Raw genomic sequence first — 21,812 nt, 5'->3', positions numbered from 1 at the left:
TTCTCTGAAGTTTATTGTGCACTTACACTTTGAGAACTGATATGGTTTAGACTTTCAGATGCTGGTATTATGTCTCCAGATTGAAGCATTTTGTTGTGTCATTCCTTGTTTTCAGTGCCAAGATAACAGTAAGAAGGGCGTCACCCATGAAGATTTCTTCATGCAGCTAAGCAAACTTTCATGGATAAAGTTCTAAACAAAAAAGGTCAGTTATACATAAGTAGTTTTGTATATGTGTAGTTTCCTGACTTAGGAGGAAGATTCTCTGTGAAATAATACAAAAAGAATTTTTTTTTTWAAGAGTTATTTGTGGAAAATACTGTATAAGGTTTTTCCTAGAGTTGTCTAGAAACAAACATACTTAAACTTAAAAAAAATATGAGATGAATGAGGTGGGGGTCTGGGATATCAAGTCTTTTGGTTTCCTTCTAACTTTAGAGGTACATGAGCTTTCTTTTWTTGGAATATTTAAAGCAGAGCTCCAAACTGGCTGCTACAAGTTACCAGTCTYCTAACATGCCTCTGTACATCTCATTTCTGTTAGAGCTCTTCCTCTTTTTGACTGTGTTTGTATCTAAGCAGTGGGTCTCCCAGGCTGGCTTTAGTGCTTTGCAGGATCTTGTGCTAATGGTTTACAAATGCCTGTGAATATCTTCATTTTTCAGAGAAGCTTGTGGGGTTGGAAWTTTGCTGCTTGGAAAGGAAGGCTCGGGTGCACACCAAAAGGCTTCTCTCTTGTGACTGTTTCAGACTGACTGGTGTCTTGATCTATATAAACATCTCACAAAAGCAATATTGAGACTATGTGTGGCTCAAGATTGCATTTTCTTAATATCCAGAATGAATATATTTTATTTGTCCCTTATGTTCCTAATTAGGGTATGGTCCAAAATGTTCCCATGGGGTTTGGATCAGGCCTAGCGATGTTTTAGGACAAACCAGGTTCTCACCCGTCAAATTAACCTGGGAATGGTTTTAGTCTGCTTTAAAGTCTCTGGTTTAAAAATATTTGCTTTTAGCCAGAAGGAAACTGGAGTTGCCTGGTTTTTTTAGGAGTGCTTTATTCCTGATAGCCTCACTTGTARTCAGATTGCTCTTCAGTACTTAGCTGCATCTTTGTGCTAATGCTGAATAAACATAAAACCCCTTTTAGAAACACAGAACAGTATTTTGCTTTCTGGATCCTACCCTGGATAAAGTTCCTGGGTACCTTGCACTCCAGAGTATCTAATACCAGTGACACTGTGTCACAAGGTGAATGTGCATGACCACAGGTAAAACAAAATTGCACTTTGTCCTTGAATATGAAAATTACTCTCCTGTGGCTGTACCTTATATAAATTATATTTCTTGGTCCTCTTCTCATGCCATCAGCTCTTTCTTGTTCCACTAACAAAATAAAGAATAAGGGTCAGAAAAAATGGATACTAAACTGCAGTTGTGGATACAAACACTCTATTTGTTTGACGTCCTCTTTTGCAGAAAGCTCTCCCCACAGAGTTAAAATTGAGGCCAAAATCTCTTAGAAAAGAGCAACTATCTTATGTCTTGGCCTATTGTTCATCTCTTTTCCAGGCCAAGCAATTCTTTGCGACTGAATTATTCACTGAGGAGCAGAATCAGCTTTATTCATCAGAGGAGCATTAGAATCCAACAGGACTGTGAATACATATTTAAAATGTTTACTAGTGTGTTTGAGGATATTCATTTAAAGCCTTTAGAGACTAAGTTGTTCATTACAACTTCAAATGAGGTTTGCCCTAACTGTTTCTTAAGTTTCCAGATGCTTGTCTTGGCTTTTTGTTCTGCCAAGAGTGCGTAGCTTTTTGTTTTGTGCTGAAGGTGTCAGAAGTGAGATGTTATCTGTGATATGAGATTAACTAATGCGGACACGGTGTATGATATTTTAGTCTTGAATTATCCATGTTGATGATGGGGAGGGGGGAATTCCACTGAATTCCACTGATGAGGGATGAAATTCCAATGCTCTTTCTGCTTAAGGATGCAGTGGCTATGGACTATTACCCTACTGTGCTTGAGAAGCATTTAATGCTATGCTGGATATCTTGCTCATTAACTCTCTTTTGTAGATATTCCACTCCTGATGCAATCAGAGATAAACAGCACTAATTCTTCCTCATGGCTATTAGCATTTCAAAATCACACTTCAGACAGTTCCTTCACATTTCCTCAAGATTTTCAGAGTCTTCCTTTGGATTGCTTCTCAGAATGGAACACAATGAAATATTTATTAAGCTTTCTGGAGAAGCTCTGGAGGCAGGATTTATTAATAGTGAAAATTCATTACTGATGCTGTTGCTCTCAACTGATAAGAGGTTTTATGCCTCTGTATGTTATATTTTTCCTTTTTAAAAGATGGCATAGCTTGCAACTGTTCACTATGCAAAATCTTTCTCTGGCTCCTGAGCTGGCAGAAGAGTGAGTGCTCTGTGTTTAGGGTTAAAGGTTGAATCTCCTGACCTGTGCCTATAAACTCATCTCTGTTTGTGTACACTAAGGCAAAACAATTTATGTAGCCTGCTATTCACATATTTCTCTCAAGGCTGCTTCTGATTGTCCAGAACTAACTTCTCTCTTGATGGCTTGCATCTTAATGCCAATGCCTCTCAGAAATACCCCCAYCCCCTCTGCTTGTGCCTCTGCCATTTATTCCCTGTGTCCCAGCACTGCAATCCATGATCCAGCACTTCCCCTGGAGCGTGGTATGACTGAGATCAGGGGTATTATGATTTTGCTGGGATGGAAAGAGAAGGGGTTTGTTAGTGCTATGATGGTGGGCAGAGCTGCACTTGTAGGAAAACTTCTAGAATGCTTTCAGAGCCTTTCTGAACTGCTAAGCTTCATTTTACATTTGAAAATGCATTTGAAGCACCTGTGGCTAAAAGGGAGGCTTTTAGAGATTAAGTAGTGCCAGCCAAACCCTTCCGGGTGATCAGAAATACTAAGTGCCATTTTAAAGGCTCCAGACTATGGGGCTCAGGGCTCAGCGTGATGTGGTAGGGATTAAGGCATTTCTGTGAAACATTCTCTGTGTAAAAGGATAGCACAGTCCTTAAACATATTGATGTTAAATCCCTTGTTTTACATTGGCAATCCTAGGTATATAATTGCATTTCAGTACAAATTGCTTGTTGCATTTAAATACAGTAAGTAAATTCCACACACAACTCAATGTTCTGCATGCAAAGCATKCTAGATCAGCGTTTCTAAAAGAGCAACTCCCAGAGCTCCATCAGCAGTGTGATCAGGCTTCTCCTTCCCCTAACCTGCAAAGAATGAGAGTGGGCAGAGACCTGATCCTTCTCAAATCCCCCTGTGTCATCTGGAGGAGAAAAAAACAGCATAATATATAATAATACTACAGGGGCMTAGGCCCAAGCCTGGTCTTCCCTTCTGATTTCTTTTGCCACAAATAATATTAGTTGCTTCTTGCTCCTAAATTGCCTTTAAAGTACACTTTCCTCCAGTGAGAAGCACAGAACCCTTTTAGAAAGCAATGCCAGCAAACCATATGTTGCCTGGTTTTCATTAAAGACACGCTTTGATGAAACCCCTCACCTTAAACCAAACCTTTTCTGTCCTGGGTGGGCTGGAAATATGTACCTAATGAATGCAGTTGCTGAAACCCAGCCCACTGTAATGTGATCAGAGTTCCTAGCACATASAATCACCACACCTCACTATCTAGTTTGTGATGGGAAATCACTTGCTAAAATGAAATGTCCTGTTGCGCCTCAAAATGGGTAATGGGTTATGGGCAAACCCATAATTAATTTCTTTGAGAGGGACCTCATTAGAGAAGCTGAGCTGTCAATAAGGTGAGTGATGGTGGGATTTGTTATCTATATGGATTACTTTTATTCCAGTTCCTTGTTCTGTCTTGATATTTGATCGCTACCTGTCTAACATTAAATTATTGTATCTGTATAGAGAGTTACTTGGAATCCAGAGATATCTGTGCTCATCCTCAGCTTTGGTGAGGGAATAAGACATCCCTTAGTAAATACCTTTGAAATTACAAAAGACCAAAGCCTTTACCTCTCATTAACGTCCAGATCTGTTTTGACTTATTTTTCTCACTTTGCCTAGATTTAATTAGAATTTTAAAGCAAGTGCAGCTTTACGGCTGTAGAAATCACTCTGAAATAWTTTCTGAACCTTGCCGTGAGTTTTGCTGCTCCTCACGGAGGCGCAGCTCGTTCCAAACTGCTGCTATAAGTCTCTTCCTTGGGCAAGCAATTATCTCTCAAAACGCTTTCACGCCGAGTGTGCACAGTAGCCGGAAGAGCCGCGTTGAATGCACAGCGAGGAGAAATCCCCCGGCTTTGGGGCTGCTCCCGGCCCCCAGGCTGGGCTCATTGGCGATTCTGGTGGGCACCGCCAGCCCAGCGGGGCCGCCCACGCCGGCAGCCGGAGAATSCGGGGAGCAGCGCTGCGGAGCTGTTCTCTCTGCTTGTTGAGCTGACGTGAGACAAGTTATTACCATATAAATGAGATAAGGTCTTAGATAGTTGCAGACTGAAAGGAAAACTGAACCGGACTGCTTGTGGCTGGAAATTTTAAGTGTACCCTTCTATCTTCAATTTTTTTTTTTTTTTTAAGGAGTCTTTTACTTTTTTTCCTCCACCCATTAGCAGAATCTATAAAATGACATAAAGCGCCCTTATGGTATCAGTTGTGACTCTTTTAGACCTGGAACTTTTCTGGTGCCTTTCATTTCTCCTCTGCTGGTTATTATAAAACCTGTATGCAAAGGTAATAAAATTGCTTTGAGGAGAATATGAATCCCTTTGATCAGTGCAGTCCTTTATCTCTAAGAAAAAGTAAAAGGAATTATCTTTGGCTGAGTCCTTCTCTGTCCCTCCTTGATAYGGCCATGCCAGATGTTGGGTTGCTCAATTTAGAAGATACTTTTGGCTCTGGGTTAGTGTTTTTGTTTTCTCTGGCATCTGTCTGCAGTGTGGYGTAACTCAGTAAAAAGTGATATTCTACTACATTAATATCTCTATTAATCTTCTCCCTCTTGAGSAGGGCCTAAAACCTCAAGGAAAGGAGGAAATATTTTCATGTGTCACCCCAAGGCATGGTACAATCTTAAGGAACCCTTTTAGTAGCCAAAAGTATTTTTTCAATTGGCAATCATCAATCAGCCTATTCTTGCAAGGGAGAAATGTCCGGTGAGACAGCCAAGCAAACAGCACCAATTTGTTGTGAGGATCAAATTCACAGGCCAAGGCCAGGTCATGCACATTTAGTTTGGATAAAATCCCATCTTTCAAAGACATCTAGGATGATTACTGTGTGCTTACAGCCAGGAAACATGCCTGGGGCAGGACACAGGACCTGTGCTGGGTGACTTGGTGGAGGCTGAACGGGTGAGCCAAAGTGTTGCCAGCAGCACTCAGGAATGAGGTCTTTATCTCYGCTAATAACTGTGTGAAGCCTCTGTGCTTGATGGGTGAGCACTACATCCCAAGGGACAGTCTTGCACCCTCTGTCTCTGCTGGACTCACTATATTCTGGATAAAAGCAGGAGCAGGAGGGCTTTTCTGCTCACCAGACCTGTTGTCCTCCTGCTGAAAGGAGCTGCCATTCCTCTTGAAAAAGTGTGTTTGCCTGGAAGTTAGCTATCGAWTTTTTTTCCCTCCCATTTCCCCAGTTGTGTCTTTGTTCCCAAACCTGTCTTCTTGGGTGATTTTAAGACTTCCCATTTCTAGCCTTAAGACATTCATGGACAGTTAAGAACCGTTTGACTAAATGAAGTAGATAACTCAAAATCATAGTTACAAAAATGCTTTTATGCTATTAACATAAAAAAAATCTGTGCATTCAATAATTGCATATCGAAAGTAAATAACCAATCTAAGCTTAGTCTGAATGCTGGTCCRTCTTGGGATATAATATAAAACTTTTCCAGGAGATTGCCTGACATGAGTCTTTCTTTAAATAGTATSTTTCTCAATTTCTAATCTTTCTGGTTCAAAATTGCTGCTTGTTCTTGCTATCCAGTTTCACAACATCCTTCATTCTGATGCCTTTCCTGCACCGAGGGAATTGCTGGGGGGCTCATTTACTTTTTTTGTGACTTTTTACTTTTGTTGTACAGAACAGCTGGGGAAATAACAACCCCAAAGAAAAAAAGATAATTCTACTGTTTGGTCACCTAAGGTACCTATGGTATTACAAAGTTTAATACAAATAGATCTTAAACCTGAAGAAACTATTTTTGAAAGACAGGTGAGATGTTTCAAAGAAAACTGGCTCCATGTGAAGAATAAGGAACATGTTCCTTTGGAACACTCTGTCTTGAAACACACAGCTCTCCCAACGTCTGAATCATCCTGTGGATGTGATGATGTCCAGAGGATATTGAAACAGAGACAGAAAGAAGAAAAGTCAAACAATAGAGGCAGAATGAAAGAAAAATGAATGCAAAGATTAATATTTCAGCAGTCTATTTAAAACCCTGTTATTACAGCGCTTGAGGCATTAAATTTGCTGGTCTGACTAGTGTGGAAATCATTTTATTTTAAACATTGTGCAGTCTTGGAGAACTTGCAGAAGTTTTCAACCAAGGTAATGCATTATGCATCTGAATTGGACAGAAAAAAAGTGTAAATCCTACATATAATAAAAATTGATGGAAGCGTAAAAATGCCCGGAATTTAAAAATAAATTATGAAGAGCAACCAAGGAGATTAAATCATGTAAAGAAAGAACAGTGGAGACAAAGCAAACTTTACAAAACAGAACAACTGGGAATTTCATCTTATGATTGCTCAAAGATATTTAGGATACACTTTTCYCACTGGCTAAAATTAATCTACAAGATAAAAGCTAAATCATCAGTTTGCAGCAAACCAGAGAGAGGGCCAGTAGCTTGATAATTCCAGTCCTCATTGTTACCAATAAACAGCAAGGTACAAGTCTGAAGTGGACTGTGAATGCTGATACCCTCTGCCCCAGACTGCCTGCTGTGGGAGAGAAGAGGCTGCTGGAGGGGTGAGATACAGTCTGCCCCACATCCCAGCACAAACAATTTCCCATCTTTCTGACTCCCCATGTGAGAGGACATAGGAGTGGCAATTACTAAAATGCATGCTGATCCATCTTTTCAAAATGCTTATTTATGCTGCCGTGAGGGTGGGGCAGAGATCTGATGTATTTGTTAAACATGGGGAATAAATGGTGTTAGAAACAACCTCTTGCAGGTTCTACAAAATCAGTGCTTTGTGCTAAGCAAAAAKTAGTTTATCTCCATCTTCTTTAGGATTTGGTATTTGGGAACAGGCTCCTTTGCCTGTTGTATGATTAGGTATAGTCCTCTATGGTTTATTATGTGACTCCASAACAGAAAACCTTCATTCCTTCCCTTTTCCCCCTCCTCCTCCTCTTTCCCCATCCTGCCAAGAAAACGAGAAGTTGTTGCCTGGATTCTGTGTGTCTAGGCAAGCTTTCTAAAGGAGAGTTGGAAACAGAGCCATAGTCTCGTTGTGATGTGCTATAATGAGGTGTCTTCAGATTTTCCAATTGCCACTATTGTTCCTTTGCTGGCCAGATGGCCCATTTGAAACCATCTCATCCAAGTATAGCTCCTTGCTGTCAGCCCTTGCTTTCTGCCTCAACTTCCAAATACAGCCGTAGAGTGATATCCAACCTTTACTTTCTGAACACAGTATAGTTATCATTCACCTTGCAGTTTATTCTCTGACACAGGTTTTTTGTGGTTTTTTTTTTTTTTTTTTTTTTTTTTTTTTTTTTCAGGCTTTTTTTTTTTTTTTAGCCTTCCTTAAGGAATTCCTCAGAGCTTTATCCTAACTTTTATTTTTTTTTTTATAAGTTTTTTTTCCTTTATCAGGGAACTTTGTTTTACAAATTTGTTAAGGTCTGATTGTGGAACAAAACATTAGCAGTCATAACCACTGTGGTACTGAAGACTTTGTAGTCTAACTAAAAGCAAACCATGACTGGAGACTGTTTGGGTTGAACAGCCCTGTGTAATCCACTTCATTAATGTGTGCCCAAAGTGTCCCTCTGAACAGGGCTTCCTTCAGGGCCATGCTGGAGCTGGTTGTCCCGTGTTTGATCAGCCCACATGAAGCCAAAGGGGGGTTGCAATCACAATGGGTTGTTCTGTGGGTCGGACAGCTCTCTTCCCTGACCCCCAAAGTTCCTTCTGCCTCAGCCATGGGGGAGCTCCTTTCCTTCCCATGTACCTGAGTCTGTCCTTGGGAGGAGCTGCAGTGATTGCAAGGAGAGGTGACAATCTCTCCTCACTTCAGGGTAGGGCATGCAGAAGGCATGAACCTGGAGACATGGACAGTAAGATAAACACATTTCATGCTGAAGCTATGGCTTAAATCCAATAATCTGTATTTTCAATGTTCTTAATTTCTTTTGTCAAAATAGAACATGCAAATATGTTGGTACTTGGATTACACCAATGCCTAATTGTGGAAACCCCAGTCAATTTGTTTCACTGTGTTCCCTGACYTTCAGATTTTATTTCCTTTCATGAAATGAAATTCTTCATTTCTTTCATTTAATGAAAGAAAATGAAATCTTGTGATTTCAATGAGTATCAATTCAACCAGGTTTGGTCATTTCATCACACTTCATGTCATCCCATGCCATTTTATTGTTTTCACTTAATTTCAGAATCTTCTTTATCTTTTTTTTTTAGCATTTAATTTTCTTTCCTTTCATCAATTTCTTCGTCTGTCTCTTCACTTCACCTCTTTCCCTGATTTCGGGATTTCARTGAGTATCATKTYGGCAAGGTTTGGTCCATTTCACTGCAAAAAGACTCTCTCACTGCCCAAAGATTACTTGCTCCCTCTGCGTTCTCCTTGGCACCACCCACTTGCTGGGCACTTCAGCAAAAGGCTGCAGTATTCATAGATCTCCCTTTCATGTCTTTAGCCATCTTTTTGCCTACATTGTGCTGTTCAGTTTAATGATCTAAAGGCTTGGGACAATGCTGGTGTCTGGAACATACCAGTATGTGGCTTTTGACTATTCCTCTGATCTATTGTTACCTGTAGAAATTGCAGCTAGGATTATGACAGCAGAGAACTGCAGAGTGGGACAGGTCAGAGGTAATCTTGGCATTTGTAAAGAAATCTACATTGCAATTTAAATTGAGCCAGGAATCCCCTTTTGCCAGCCCTTATGTAACCCCTGTATTCACCTGAAAAGCTTGAGATCTAAAAATAGCAGAGGAGAATGTCACTGTGGGATTACATAGTGACTTTAATATTAAAAATATATATCCAGGGTGATTTTGAGAATTTCTGAAAATGCCTGACATGTACTGTCTTAAATGCCTGTTTGCCCTTTTGCAAGTTGGAATTTCTCCTGTGGTGGGTCATTGGGCTGAATACCCAGGGGCCTGAGTTAAAGCTTAAATGGGAAAGACCGCAAACAATGAAAATGCCAGAGCAGGTTTGCTGAGTGTAAGGCTGTTTTCTCTACATCTGTGGGTTGTAAGGTTTTACACAGCAATAGGTGGTCCATGTCAAATGCTTATCAATACATTTTTTGGTCCACATCAATCCATTTTTTGGCCCGTGGGTTTGGTATATGGAATCTGGGTTTCTAACCCTACTCTGGGTGATTTATTCTGCAGCAATGAATATTTTCTGTGCTATCTACATTTATTTCAATGTTTCAGGGCAGAAAATCATCCTTTTCCTCTAGTTTATGAACTTTTTTTTCCCCTAGTTTATGAACTTCTTTACCTCCAAGTGTTGATAATTAATAAAAGGAGGTTTGAGTGGAACTTGTGAAAAAATGGCAAATGTTTTGCCAGAGCTTGCACAGCTAGACTGTGCCAAGCTCCAAACATAATTTATAGCAGGGAACAAACACATATCATGTGTGTTTACTGTAGGATTAAATCTAAAGCAAATACATTGAAATTAGATAACATAAAAGTAATGAAAAGGTCTTAATTCTGGAAGTTCTACAAATATATATGATGTTTATATTGTGGTTCTGTATTTTAGTGAATAAGAAAAAGCTTGTGGAATACTTGGATCATGAAAGACTACTTAAAAATASTAGGTAACTATAACTTTATGTATCAATAAATACTTATGCTTTTAAAAGACCTTGAGAGCTATTGTTGGCTATGAAAACATCAGTTGCTGTCCAGAAGAACAATACTGGAAGCACTGATTCARTAAAATGTGCAACATAAACTCCTCTGAATAATAAACAATTTAATAAAAACTGCCAGTGCCGTAATTGTTTAAAAGGTGCCTTCAAACCTAAAGCTGAGACCATATAGTTAGAATAAAGACTGAAGATTAGAGAAATTTATGCTGGGTCCTCTCCTTTCCTGCATATTTTCCACGTGACTAGTGGTCTGTCTCGGTGTAGCTCATCTCCCTGAATGCTGGCTCAGAGTTCCAACTGAACTGCTGCTTCCTGAGGTTACCATGTGTCAACCAAGTGTGTGCAGACTTTTTACTTCACACTTGCATGAGGTTAATAGTATCAGTTTCAATTAAAAGATCAGACTTTATGTATTTTTTATTTTGCATGTGTGACAAGCGATGACAGGTCACACAGCTTCACTGGCAAACAGGACTTTGCCAAGTACTGATAACTTGACTGGGTCCCAAAATGGGGACAGTACTCCTTTCCCTCTTCGTACTGAAGACAGGAGTCACACTGTCCTGGAGACAAGTGTTTGTGGGTGGCTCTGGATAAAGGTTTATTTTCCTATTGAAGTAGTRCTTAGTCATGCGAAATATTTCCTAGCTTGAGTTCAGCTTGCCATTAGTCACCACTCCGTGCAGTTCACTGGATTTGTGCCTGTGGCCACATCTCCCTGACCGGAGGCAAAACACGCCGTGGCGGCGGCAGGCGAAGCTCTGCCTTTGCAGGGTGTTCCCACAGAAYGTCCAGCACCTCCTCTCTGCTGGTTACACTGCACATGAGACACAGGCACGGTTGTTAGGAAGTTATTGAAGAGCAATTACCGTGAAAGGGAGACTCAGGATTAAATTATGTCTGTTCCTGCAGGAGCTGCCGGGGAAAAATATTGCCATTGACAGAGATGTAGCTGGGTTTGATCAGAGGAAAAACCTTCCAACGACTCAAATAGCCTGTTCTCTTACCTTGTCACAGCTTATTCATTGACTGGCAAAGATGGATTAAGCCATTTGGTGTATTCTTTCTCCAGCTGTGGATGATACCTAAAAAAATTTAAAATCCTATTTGTCTCAACATTTTCCCCAAACTGTTATTGCCATTAAAATTTCCATGGCAATTGCGATAACTAAAAATAGCAGAGGAGTTCACTTGCACGTACTATAAATTAATTTGTGCCAGTGACAATCAGCAAAGAAAATTCTGTTGTGCAAGAGAATTAACATGAACAAAAGCTTTTAATCTCCACTTCAGGACCTTGTGGATATAGATTAAGGGTTGTGTTGATTTTTTGACTTTTTTTTGTGTATTTCTGACTCATTGTCACTTAAAACTGTCTGATAGAAATGCAAATCTTGGCACCTGTTAAACATAAGCAATAGTACACTKTATTTCCACCAAAATTATAAGTTCAGTGATTTCTGCTGATAACCTCTGCTGAGACAGACATGGCACTGGTGAGAAGGATTCCACCAGTTGTACAAGCATGCCGTGAAAGGAAGACAGCTCGGGCAAAACTACTGACCTCAGCAACTACAAATTTATTAGTCTGTTGTCATTTCTGTATGTGAGAATGAAGCAGGAGGTTGCTATAGGCTTGCCTAGTAGGAGGATGCTTTTCAAAAGCCAATACACAAGACAGCTTCCAGTGAGAGTTGTGCCAGCGAGCTTTACTGCAGAGACCGAGTTTGTTACCTCCTCCTTCACTGGGACGGCAGGCTGTGTGCTGTCTTCCTGCCACATGTGTGGAGGAAGGGTATGAAAGCAACCAGTGTAAGGTCTCAGAGCSTCGTTCAGACCTGATGATTCAGTCTAAAAACAAATGCAAAATTCCCACTGTCATGGAAGAGGAGCCTGTGCGGGAGACGGTCTAAAGGGTGTGACAGAGAAGGGGCAAGGGAAGAGACAGGGAGTGTCTGGCAGATTGTAGATGTGTGGTTTAGGTGTGCTGTTTTATTGTGCTGGAGAAGCAATTCTGCCTGGCTGAAAGCAGTGGGCTGCAGAGTTAGGAACTGTGAATATGTGAAGTCTGGACTAGCTGAGCTAGTGGCCTTTATCAAGACAAAGTAGTTGAAGCCTTAAAGAAGTTGGAGATAGGTTTTCTGCAGAGGTCTTGTGTTGTGGAGGCCCTTCAGGGATTTCTTCCGTACCTTAAGGCTGTACTGCTTGTGATACCAGAGCAGAAGTGAACCAGGAATRGCTCCTGGGACTGAGCAGGCTCCTCTCACCAGACCGGGGACCATCCACATTGGGCATTGTCCCCCTGTAAGACTCAGAAACCTAAAGCTATGAGTTCAGTGTTATTTTAGTAGGCGTTATGAAAATTAAAAATTGAATTAAATTGGTGGAGCACATAAAATTAACTCTTGAAATGAAAGGGTTGTGAAATTAAATTAATGTGGTTTGAGAACCAAGTGTTGTTTGTCATTCTAGTGGCTAGTGGTACATTTTTTTAATAATGATTGGCAAGCTAAATTACTTGTCTTTTTAAAGTGTCATTTTGGATCGAGGCTTCAGGCACTGTTTTAGAAGCAAACCAACTTCTGATTTACCCCCAGACAAGTCTCAATGGAAGGACTGCATGTGGCTGAATAGGAGGAATGTAATCAGAGAAACACATATGAATTTGTAGGGCATCCTGCTGCAAGCAAGTTTTTGTAGATGGTGATGAGATTGAAGAGAAACAATCCTACTTAATTTTTTTGACTAAGAAAAAATGGAACCAGTAGGGAACTGTGTTGTGTTTTGCTGGACATTTCCCTTTCCCTTTAACACTGAAAATAAGAAACCCCTCAGCCATTTACAGGTGAATTTCACTGTCCTTCAGAAAACCCAGCTTTGTTAATCAAGAAGTAGTACTCTAGTGCTGCTCGTGGTCTCGTTGGCTGGTAACAGATTTCAGCAGTGAGTTAGTATGACAGCAGGTCAGCCTGCAGGAGGCAGGTCAGGGATGCTCAGTGCTCTGTCTGCARGACCCTGTTTCAGAGAGAAGTGCACAGAAAGCAAGAGGGATGAGAAATCTGCTGGGAAGTGCTCTGTCACTGGTCCATGCTGGCAGTGTGAAGTGTGTGTGCTTTGGGTGAAATTGGAATTGGGAGAGGCAGGAAACATCTGCATTCATCCACCTGTCAATGAAGTAATCGAGTGCAGCTCTGAAAACTCAGCAGACACTGTGCAATCTCCTTCGTGTCTGCTTGGAGATTATAGATTTTTTTTTTTTTTTTTAAAGTCTGTGTCAGGTATAAGTACTGATATGAATGCAAACCCAGGGAGTAATTTAGGATCCTGAATATCCTCCTTAAATGGGAGCAAATTAATGCAACATATATTGCACAAACAACAGGGGACATACAGTAAGCTTAAAATGTGAGCCTTCAGTCCAGAACACCCCACATTTTCTTCCAAAACACCTGTAAGGTGTAGAGAACTGGAGAAAGGGAAAGCATCAGTCTTGACCCAATACCCTTTTCTGAATTTCTACTATTGTCTAATGCTTTTCCCAGAAATGAATCATTGCTTCCTTGAGGGTCTTCCACTCCAGTGAGCTTGTAGTATTAGGCCTGATGTGATGGAAAGGACCAGGCAATTGGCACTGAGCCAGGGCATTTCCTCACAAAAGCTGTCATGATCCTGTCTGTTGCATGGGACACCACTTATTTTCTTTGGATACACTTTTGGGCGAGATGAAATGTAAGCAGGTAGAGCTTTAGATGGTTAAAAAAAAAGACAAAAACCTGATTAAAAACCTTCTTCCACTTGCTCTGCCAGTAGCCTAAGACATTATTTATTTTTCCATAAGACAAGTTCTGGGCAAAAACTATCTATGATTACGACTGAAAATCTGGACACTAAATAATTCCTTCAGTAAAGATTTCAATGTGGCATTTGACACACCACAAATTGCCTGGCATACATAATCCTATTAACTGGAGTGGAGATATGAGATCCTTTTATGCTTAGAATCARCAAACACTGCACACTAAACACTGCTTATCTCAGACACTAAATAGGCACCGAGAACTGAGCCTGATGGTTGGCTACCTGACTCACCAGAGCAAATGCAGATAATACCACATGTTCTGAAAATACCAGAATGAAATTATGCTGCTGCTTTTTACAGAATATCTCTRAAACCCGTGTGTTTGCTTTTCCTGGCATATCTTTTTGCTTGCTTGCTTTTACTTTATTCTCATTAAAATTTTCTTCATGTTGCAGTGTTAGCAACCTTTTACAGCTTCCTAAATTCACGCCACAACTATTMCTTCCATGTTTTCCATCTCTTAAGTGAAACAGAGGTCCTGCTTGGGATGAGCTCAGACTTGCTACCGAAAATAGTATTTGTGAAAAAAATGCTGTAGTAAACAAACACCGACACATTTACAATGCCAAGCTTAAAGAATTTGGTGTATAACAACAGYGAGTCTCCCATGAAATCTTCCTTCAATGCTACTGTGCACATTTGCTGGGATGCAGTCTTCAATCAATTGTGTGTTCACATAGTCCTTTCCTCAAAACATGGCAATATGCATTTAATAAGTATTTTCATGCATAATCTCCTAGGGATTTTGACGTGATAATTTTTTTTTAACTGCACGTTTATGATGCATTTTGTCTAAGCACGTAACTGGCACCAGTGCAAAGCTGTCTGTGTCTGGATAGGCCTTGGAAGGAGATGGCATTTCTCACCTTCAGCTGTCGACTTAGAGCTTATCTCACTTCTATACCAGTGGGATGTGTTTTTTTTGCAATTTTTCCCCGCCTCCATAAAATTTCACACCTTACTGTTTTACAATTGGTATTTGCAGGTTTCAGAAGTTAAAATGAACCATTGGACTAATTTTTCTCAATGTGCTCCTGTGAAGAGCAAGCACTTGTACAAGTCAAAAAGCTAGTGTTGCCTGTTCTACTTTAAGAGAACTCTGAATCTGAAAAATCAAAGCAAAGCAAATGCTGTAAATAATTTAGGTGATACATGTGGGGTTTATATTAGTGGCTAATAGTACCTACATCATTAGGAAATACAAAGAGAATCATAAAACCATAATTCAGTCTGAAGAAGACCWCCAGAGGTCATCCACTCCAATCCAACCCTCTCTTCAAAAGCGGTCTGACTAGATAAGGCTGTCCAGAGTTATGTCCAATCACCATCCTGAGTGCAGTGAAGCCTGTGGATTGCCCCAGAACATCTGGGACATACCAGATTTGCTGCAGTGTTACTGGTGACTGCTTTAATGGCATGAAACAGGATGCCTGGATGAGCTTTTGAGTAGACGGAGGAGTAAAACTCAGTTAAATGTAAGAAGAACTACACTGCATTTTATTCTTAGAGAAAAATGCAAGAATAAACCCTGAACAAATTAAAACAGTGAGGATGTAAAACAGGGKGTGTTGATAGATGCTCTGAGTTCTCAACTGCTGAGCCGGCAGAAAGTTAACTCCGTAGGTTACGATTTTTTGCCAAGGAATTTCAAATTCTTCCTGGAAAACTTGCCTCTAAGCTGCTACAGCGAGCTGTGGGCATTTATTCTGGAGAGAACCCACAGTGTTTCTAATGTGTTTTGTTGCATGTGGTGTGCATCTGCCGTGGTGTGATGTAATGTAACATGGCATGTGGTGTTATAAATAGAATGATGAGATCTTGCAAAAACCTGCCTGGCAGGCAAACTCCCTGTCTTTCCTTTTGAAAGGCTTCCTGAGTTCTCCACTACGCCTCCCTCTTTTGTTAAAAGGTGCCTTCCACCCCATCAGCCTCCTGCTCATGTTCCTGTGGAGAAGCTGGGATGGAATGGCTTTTTCTCCCAAATTCCTTTTGCTTGTCAGCAACGCAGCAAAGTGGGGGCAGTGTCTTGCTGCTCTCAGTTCCTCTCTCTCCTTTCATCTGTGTCTATGCATTTCTAATTTGCTCGGTGCTATGGGCAAGATGCTAATTTTAGCAACCTTGTGTAATTACTCTGAAGTCACTGGGGTTAATGCATGTGCTCAGTATAGCTCCAATCAGAATCTGGCCTTATGTTGTCTTAATATTTTTAGCTTTTTTTGTTTTCCCCCCTCCCTGCTGCCAGTAAATTAAATCTCTGTGGCTTTAGTAGTAACACTAATGTTAGAATAATATTCAGGCATGATTTAAAATAGGCCAGGGAATGAGAGTTACCAACAGGACAACACGGGAGCAATTCCCTGATCTTTCTGGCAGGCATRCTGGTCTGCAATTTTATGGTCCCCAGCTTGCTCTGTGCTCTCWGGAAGAGTGATGGGTTACTATATTTATACCAATCTGTTAAGAATATTGCTTTACCAGCATTTATTTCTAGAACTGTTTGGGTTTCCAGGCAGGCTTCTCCTCTGACTGCCTAAGCAAGAATAGTTTGTTTTAGCAGCATCTTGTATGAGAGTTGAAGGTCATATCAGTTGACTGCTAGTAGTAATTAATCTAAAGCCTCAGYTGTACAACAGAACTAATTAGGACTCCCTCTTACACGTTTCATGTTCCAATGTGTGACAAAATATACAGAAAAGGATTAAAATGTATTTTTCACTAGCAATTTTTAGGTTTTTTGTGTTCACTTTTCTCATAGACTGAAATAATATTTCTGAAACAGTGTTGATAGAAGCATTAGATATTAGGATTTTTTTTTTCACAGAAGGGGTTGTCAAGCATTGGAACAGGAGCCCATGGAAGTGGTGGAGTCATCATTCCTGGAAGTGTTGAAAAGAAGCGTGAATCTGGCACTTGGCAATGCTGGTGATCTTAAAGGTATTTTCCAACTTTAACGATTTATGTTCAGGAACATAAATACTTGAACATAGTGTGATTTCCTGTGGCAAAACTTGTTGCTTCTGTTGAGTAAAATCCAAACATATTGTGATTCCACTTCCTGAAGTCTTAAAGGGTTTTGAGACACCAGTCGTAAAGTCCATACATGAAGAGTGCAGTTTGGTGGCATTCACTCTCCTGTGGCTGAGCCACATGGGAGAAGTGTGCGTGCAGAAATGACCGAGATACTCCATAAGGGAGATGTTGCATCAGATTTGGTGTAGCTCCTGAAGGGTGAGGAGAAGCAGTCAAATGTAGCAGATAAATAATTGATTTKTTTAATCACTTCCCATTGATTGTCTGTCCATACATAAGAAAACATTAACCAGAGAATATGTTAGCACATGAATGCTGCATCGAGTTGAAACTCGTTGTGTTTGGCTCAATAATCTAGACAAAACCAAAACAGATTCAGCCTAAAGCATGATGGCTCTTGTTAAATTTCACAATTCATGAAACATTTGAAATGCTATAGTGCTACAAATTAAAAGCATGTTTATATGCATGATTGGAGGCATTAGCAGGGGATAGCTTTTAGTAAAGTGTTCCTTTTTTCTTTCCACTTAATCTTTGTAGTTATGCTGAAACATCCTTTATTAAACTTTGTCTTGTGTGGTATCACCCCGACTCTAGTTTTGTGCATCTCACATCCATCCCCATTTGCATCTAGAAATTTCTTTCTAGTTACTTTGAGGGCTGTTCTTTGCATCCAAATTTATTCTCCTCCAGCTCCAAAGATTGATTTCTATCTGCAGTACAGAAAAGAAGTCAGACTAAGCAATGCAAGCAAATGTTTCTCCTCTTTTCATCGCAGAATATTTTTCTTCTATATCTAAATGTGCACTGTTCATCAGAAACAAACAGATCTTGTGTCAGCTGCAATCCAAAGCAAGTACAACAAATTCTGGACTTTCCCAATTTTCAATTGATGGCCAGGAATTGAGATAACTGCAGGGTCCTTTGATACTATTTAAGGTGCAGAACAAAATGCTACAGCACAGTAGAATGGACTTGAAACACTTTTGGTCTCAAATTTCCCTCATTTGAAATGAAAATACATGATAAATCACAGAAGTACTGAACGAAAATGTAGTTGCTTATAAAATCTGTGAAACCTCTTTTAGTCACTATGTTATCTTGTCTTTAATTGCTGATGGATAAGCATGAAGGGTGGGGTAAATGAGCTAAGTGGAATCTGTGGGATTTTTGAGTCCTCAATGTTTGTTTAAATTGCATTTTAATAGTGTAACTGTATTGAAGCCAGGATTCAGCAATGCGACAGAATCTGAAATCAGGCATTGCTTTCATAACCTCCTGGTGTTAAGGGATACTTTCTAGAGTAATTTGAATAAGTTTTGTGAAATTACTCAAGGCTTATTTTTGTTAAATGCCTTGTGATGTGCAGCAGAGCAGCAGAAACTCTTAAAAGAAAGGTGAGGAAAAAACTAGTTACCCTTTAACTCCTCTCCTTGTACTGAATCCACTGGCAGAAGGTGTCTGAAATGTCTTAAGGTGTCTCCAACCTCTCACATGTTCTTCACTCCACCACTTGCTCTTAACCACGCAAGAAATTTGTACTGGAAAGAAAAGAAGTATTTTCAGTTGGTGCAATACTTTTCTGTCAGCCAATTATCAAGTGAAATACTGGTTAAAACAAATTGTAATGGAACAGCTTTTCCACTTTTTAAACAAAACAAATAAATAAAAACAACTAAAAACTAAAAACCCATCACACAAACTTTTCTGGTACATTCATAGATTTGTTCTTCCACCACACTCATGAGAGATTCTTTGTTACTGAAAACCTAAGATTAGGAACTTAGCAACACAGGGACTTTTTGTGGTGAAGAGAAAGMTCTTCCTTATACTGTGTTTGCCCACATCTAACATTGGCTGCAGCATGAACCCTCCTTTCCTGCAGTGAAGCGGCTCAATAACCCTTTCGTAAATGCTGAAGAACTGTGGATGAACACAGTGAAGAAATTCACTTAAAACCAAATGATGCATTTTCAGACTCTTCAATGCWTGGTTTCCTACAGGAAACATACTACATAGTCAAGAAAAGTCAATGAGTAAACTTGAGGATGCTGCTATTTCAGAGTTTTGCCTCTGAGCTGCTGATAGTCAAAAGTCCTGATCTGCAAATAAATGCATTATGGAATTTGGGGTAGTAGACCACAAGGCGAGAAACACATTGTGCTTTGGTCAACAGAGTGACAACAGAGGTGGCAAATGCTGCAGGGACTCTTAACCATGTTTCAGTGATGCCTTTTTTGAGATGTGAAGCCTGACTATGTCTGTGTTGATTTGACTCTGTAGTCTTTGGTCTTTGGGTGTGGCTTTTATTTTCTCTATTAGTAAAACTTAAAAAAAGAAAGCAAGGGTAAAAATATTCCTTACGTGATCATGCAGTGAAAATTAAGAACATATAGCACACCTCACTACATCAAAGGTTGCCAGCATGCTTAAAATAAGTGGTGAAACAAAATGTTTTCCATTTGTTAAGACGCAGAGTATGTTGCACTTGTGCAATGAAATTTTTTCCTCATGAAGCTTCTTTGAGAGCTTCTCAGAGTTTGTGTGCAACTCTTCCACAGTTGTCTTTGAGATTAACAGTCTCCCAGAGCAGCTGAACTAAGTGCCCAGTGGACTTTCCTTTGCCCAAGTATACCTTGAATATTGGAATAACTGAGATACTGGTTTATGCATTTTTCTGTCTGTAAGCAGCAAGATGAACTGAAGGGGAGTCTGCCTCTGCTCCAACCTGTTCTGTACTTGCCAAGCTTTTCCCTGGTGGGAGTCAGTCTCCAAGTATCTCTGCACAACTTTTGTAGCSAGAGAAGCTATGTTCAAAATAACCTTAAAGTCAGAATAATCTCAAGATTATTGTGTGCGATTGAATAAAACATAAATTGCTTTCCTTTTTAATACTCAGTTGAATTTCTAAAGCTAGTTACTAGATGAGGAGTTGGTTTATTATTCTGCAGATTCCTGATGGAAATAATTACCTTTTCTTGCCACCAAGACTCAATGGAATAAGCTATTCTTGAGAGCTATCCTGTGAAAGMTACATGGTTTTTTACATGTAAAAGCATTCTCTCTGTGAGTAATTGTTTTCCTTGTTATCTGTAGAGAGAAAAAGATTTACATACCAGAACCAATTGCTCTCTGCTAAAATTGGCCACTTTCAAAAGAGCCAATTAGTTTTTTTCCTTGTTTTCTACCTAGGAGTTCAATTTTGATATGGAAACTATCTCGCATTACAGTGATACAGGGTCAAACTTATCAGAATGTATTTTCTGGTCATTCATCATTCTGCTGTGTGGGTCTTGACTTCCTGCACTACTTCTCAGTCAGAACATGTGCTGCCTACTTATTTTCTTTGGGTTGGTTTTTATTTTGATTTTGCTGGGGTCTGGGGCTTTCTGTTTGTTTGTAATAGTCCTAACACCACACTTGGWTGAAAGATCTTTAATCTTCCATGTTTTTAATTTTGAATATATTCTCCTGTCTCTGGAAATTCCCCTTAGGTCTGGTTGTTACGGGTTGCCGTGCTGGAGGAAGGTGACTGATCCTCTGGATGATGATGCCAGCCCCTTTTTTTTAAAATGGACCAATTCTTGTGCTCACAAGTTGTGTTGGGACTGCAATCCCTGTGGTCTCCTCAACTCCTTTGCTGTTTTCAGTATGAGTGAATRAACACAGATCTTGGCTGCTGAGTGGATATCATACATATTTTCTTTAAAAAGAGATCATAGTAGCATTGGGCTAAATGCAAAGTTTCTTTTGTATACCTAAACCCCCAAGATGTATAGGGCCTTTGTTCTGGTCTGTACATATGTTAGTTTTGAATAGAACAGTTAATGCCCTACTGCTGTTTGGAATTACAAACCTAAATACAATAGAAGCTCAAAGGGCTTCTTATCAAAAAATCATAGAATATGCTGAGTTGGAAGGGACCCACAAGAATCATGGAAATCCAACCCCTTGCCCTTCAAGAGACCCCASAAAGAATTACACCCTGTGCCTGAGAGCATTGTTCAAACATTTCTTKAACTGTGTCAGGCTGGTACTGGGGCCACTCCCCTGGGGAGCCTGTTCAGTGCCCAACCACCCTCKGGGTGAAGAACCTTTTCCTGATAGCCAACCTAAACCTCCCTTGGTGCAACTTAAGGCCACTCCCTCAGTCCTGTCACTGTCACCACAGAACACAGATCAGTGCCTTTCCTCCTCTTCCCCTCTTGAGGAAATTGTAACCGTGATGGGGTCTCCCCTCAGTCTCCTCCAGGCTGAACAGACCAAGTGACCACAGCCACTCCTCACACAGCTTCCCCTCAAGGCCCTTCACCCTCTCTGTTGCCCTCCTTTGGGTGCTCTGTAACAGTTTAATGTCTTTCTGTTGTTGTGGCACTCCAGTCTGCCCCCAGCACTCGAGGTGAGGCCGCCCCAGCTCAGAGCAGAGCGGGACAATCCCCTCCCTTGCCTGGCTGGTGATGCTGGGCCTGAAGCACCCCAGAACACGATTCTTCATCAATTATGTATGAGTATGACTCCAAACACAATCAAGTTTCCAGGCTTCATTCACAAGAGACCAAGGAGTGGTTAAAAACAGTAGAAAATGAGAACACAGTTCATTTATGTTCTTAAACTMTGGACGAACCCAGCTTGACAATCACAGTGGAAGAAAAATGAAAAATTAACTTAAGGATGGGTAGGTGGGTGAAGCAAAAGATAAAGTTGTTAAAATAGCTTTATTAATAACAAGCTAGTCTATTAAGGAAGCCTCCTGCTCCCATGCTTGTAGCTAGGTGCTGTTGAC

General features: G+C 40.3%; 1 protein-coding gene across 3 annotated transcripts in view; it reads left to right on the top strand.

The window, feature by feature from the left end:
- TUNAR (TCL1 upstream neural differentiation-associated RNA) overlaps window positions 1-21,812 on the top strand; it is a 162,694-nt gene that overhangs the window by 23,361 nt on the left and 117,521 nt on the right. For 2 of the 3 annotated variants that reach the window (XM_057382987.1, XM_057382981.1), the window contains exon 2: window positions 116-205. The gene's annotated coding sequence lies outside the window, so the exon portion shown is untranslated. Of the gene's footprint in view, window positions 1-115; window positions 206-16,824; window positions 16,934-21,812 lie in introns of those variants that run through there. The other variant, XM_057382982.1, reaches the window with a different exon arrangement.

This window comes from Malurus melanocephalus, unplaced genomic scaffold (assembly GCF_030028575.1).
Source record: "Malurus melanocephalus ecotype Western Australia unplaced genomic scaffold, MMel_1.1 scaffold_597, whole genome shotgun sequence".
In the NCBI taxonomy this organism is placed as follows: Eukaryota; Metazoa; Chordata; class Aves; order Passeriformes; family Maluridae; genus Malurus; species Malurus melanocephalus.
This window is presented reverse-complemented; position numbering and strand designations above follow the sequence as displayed.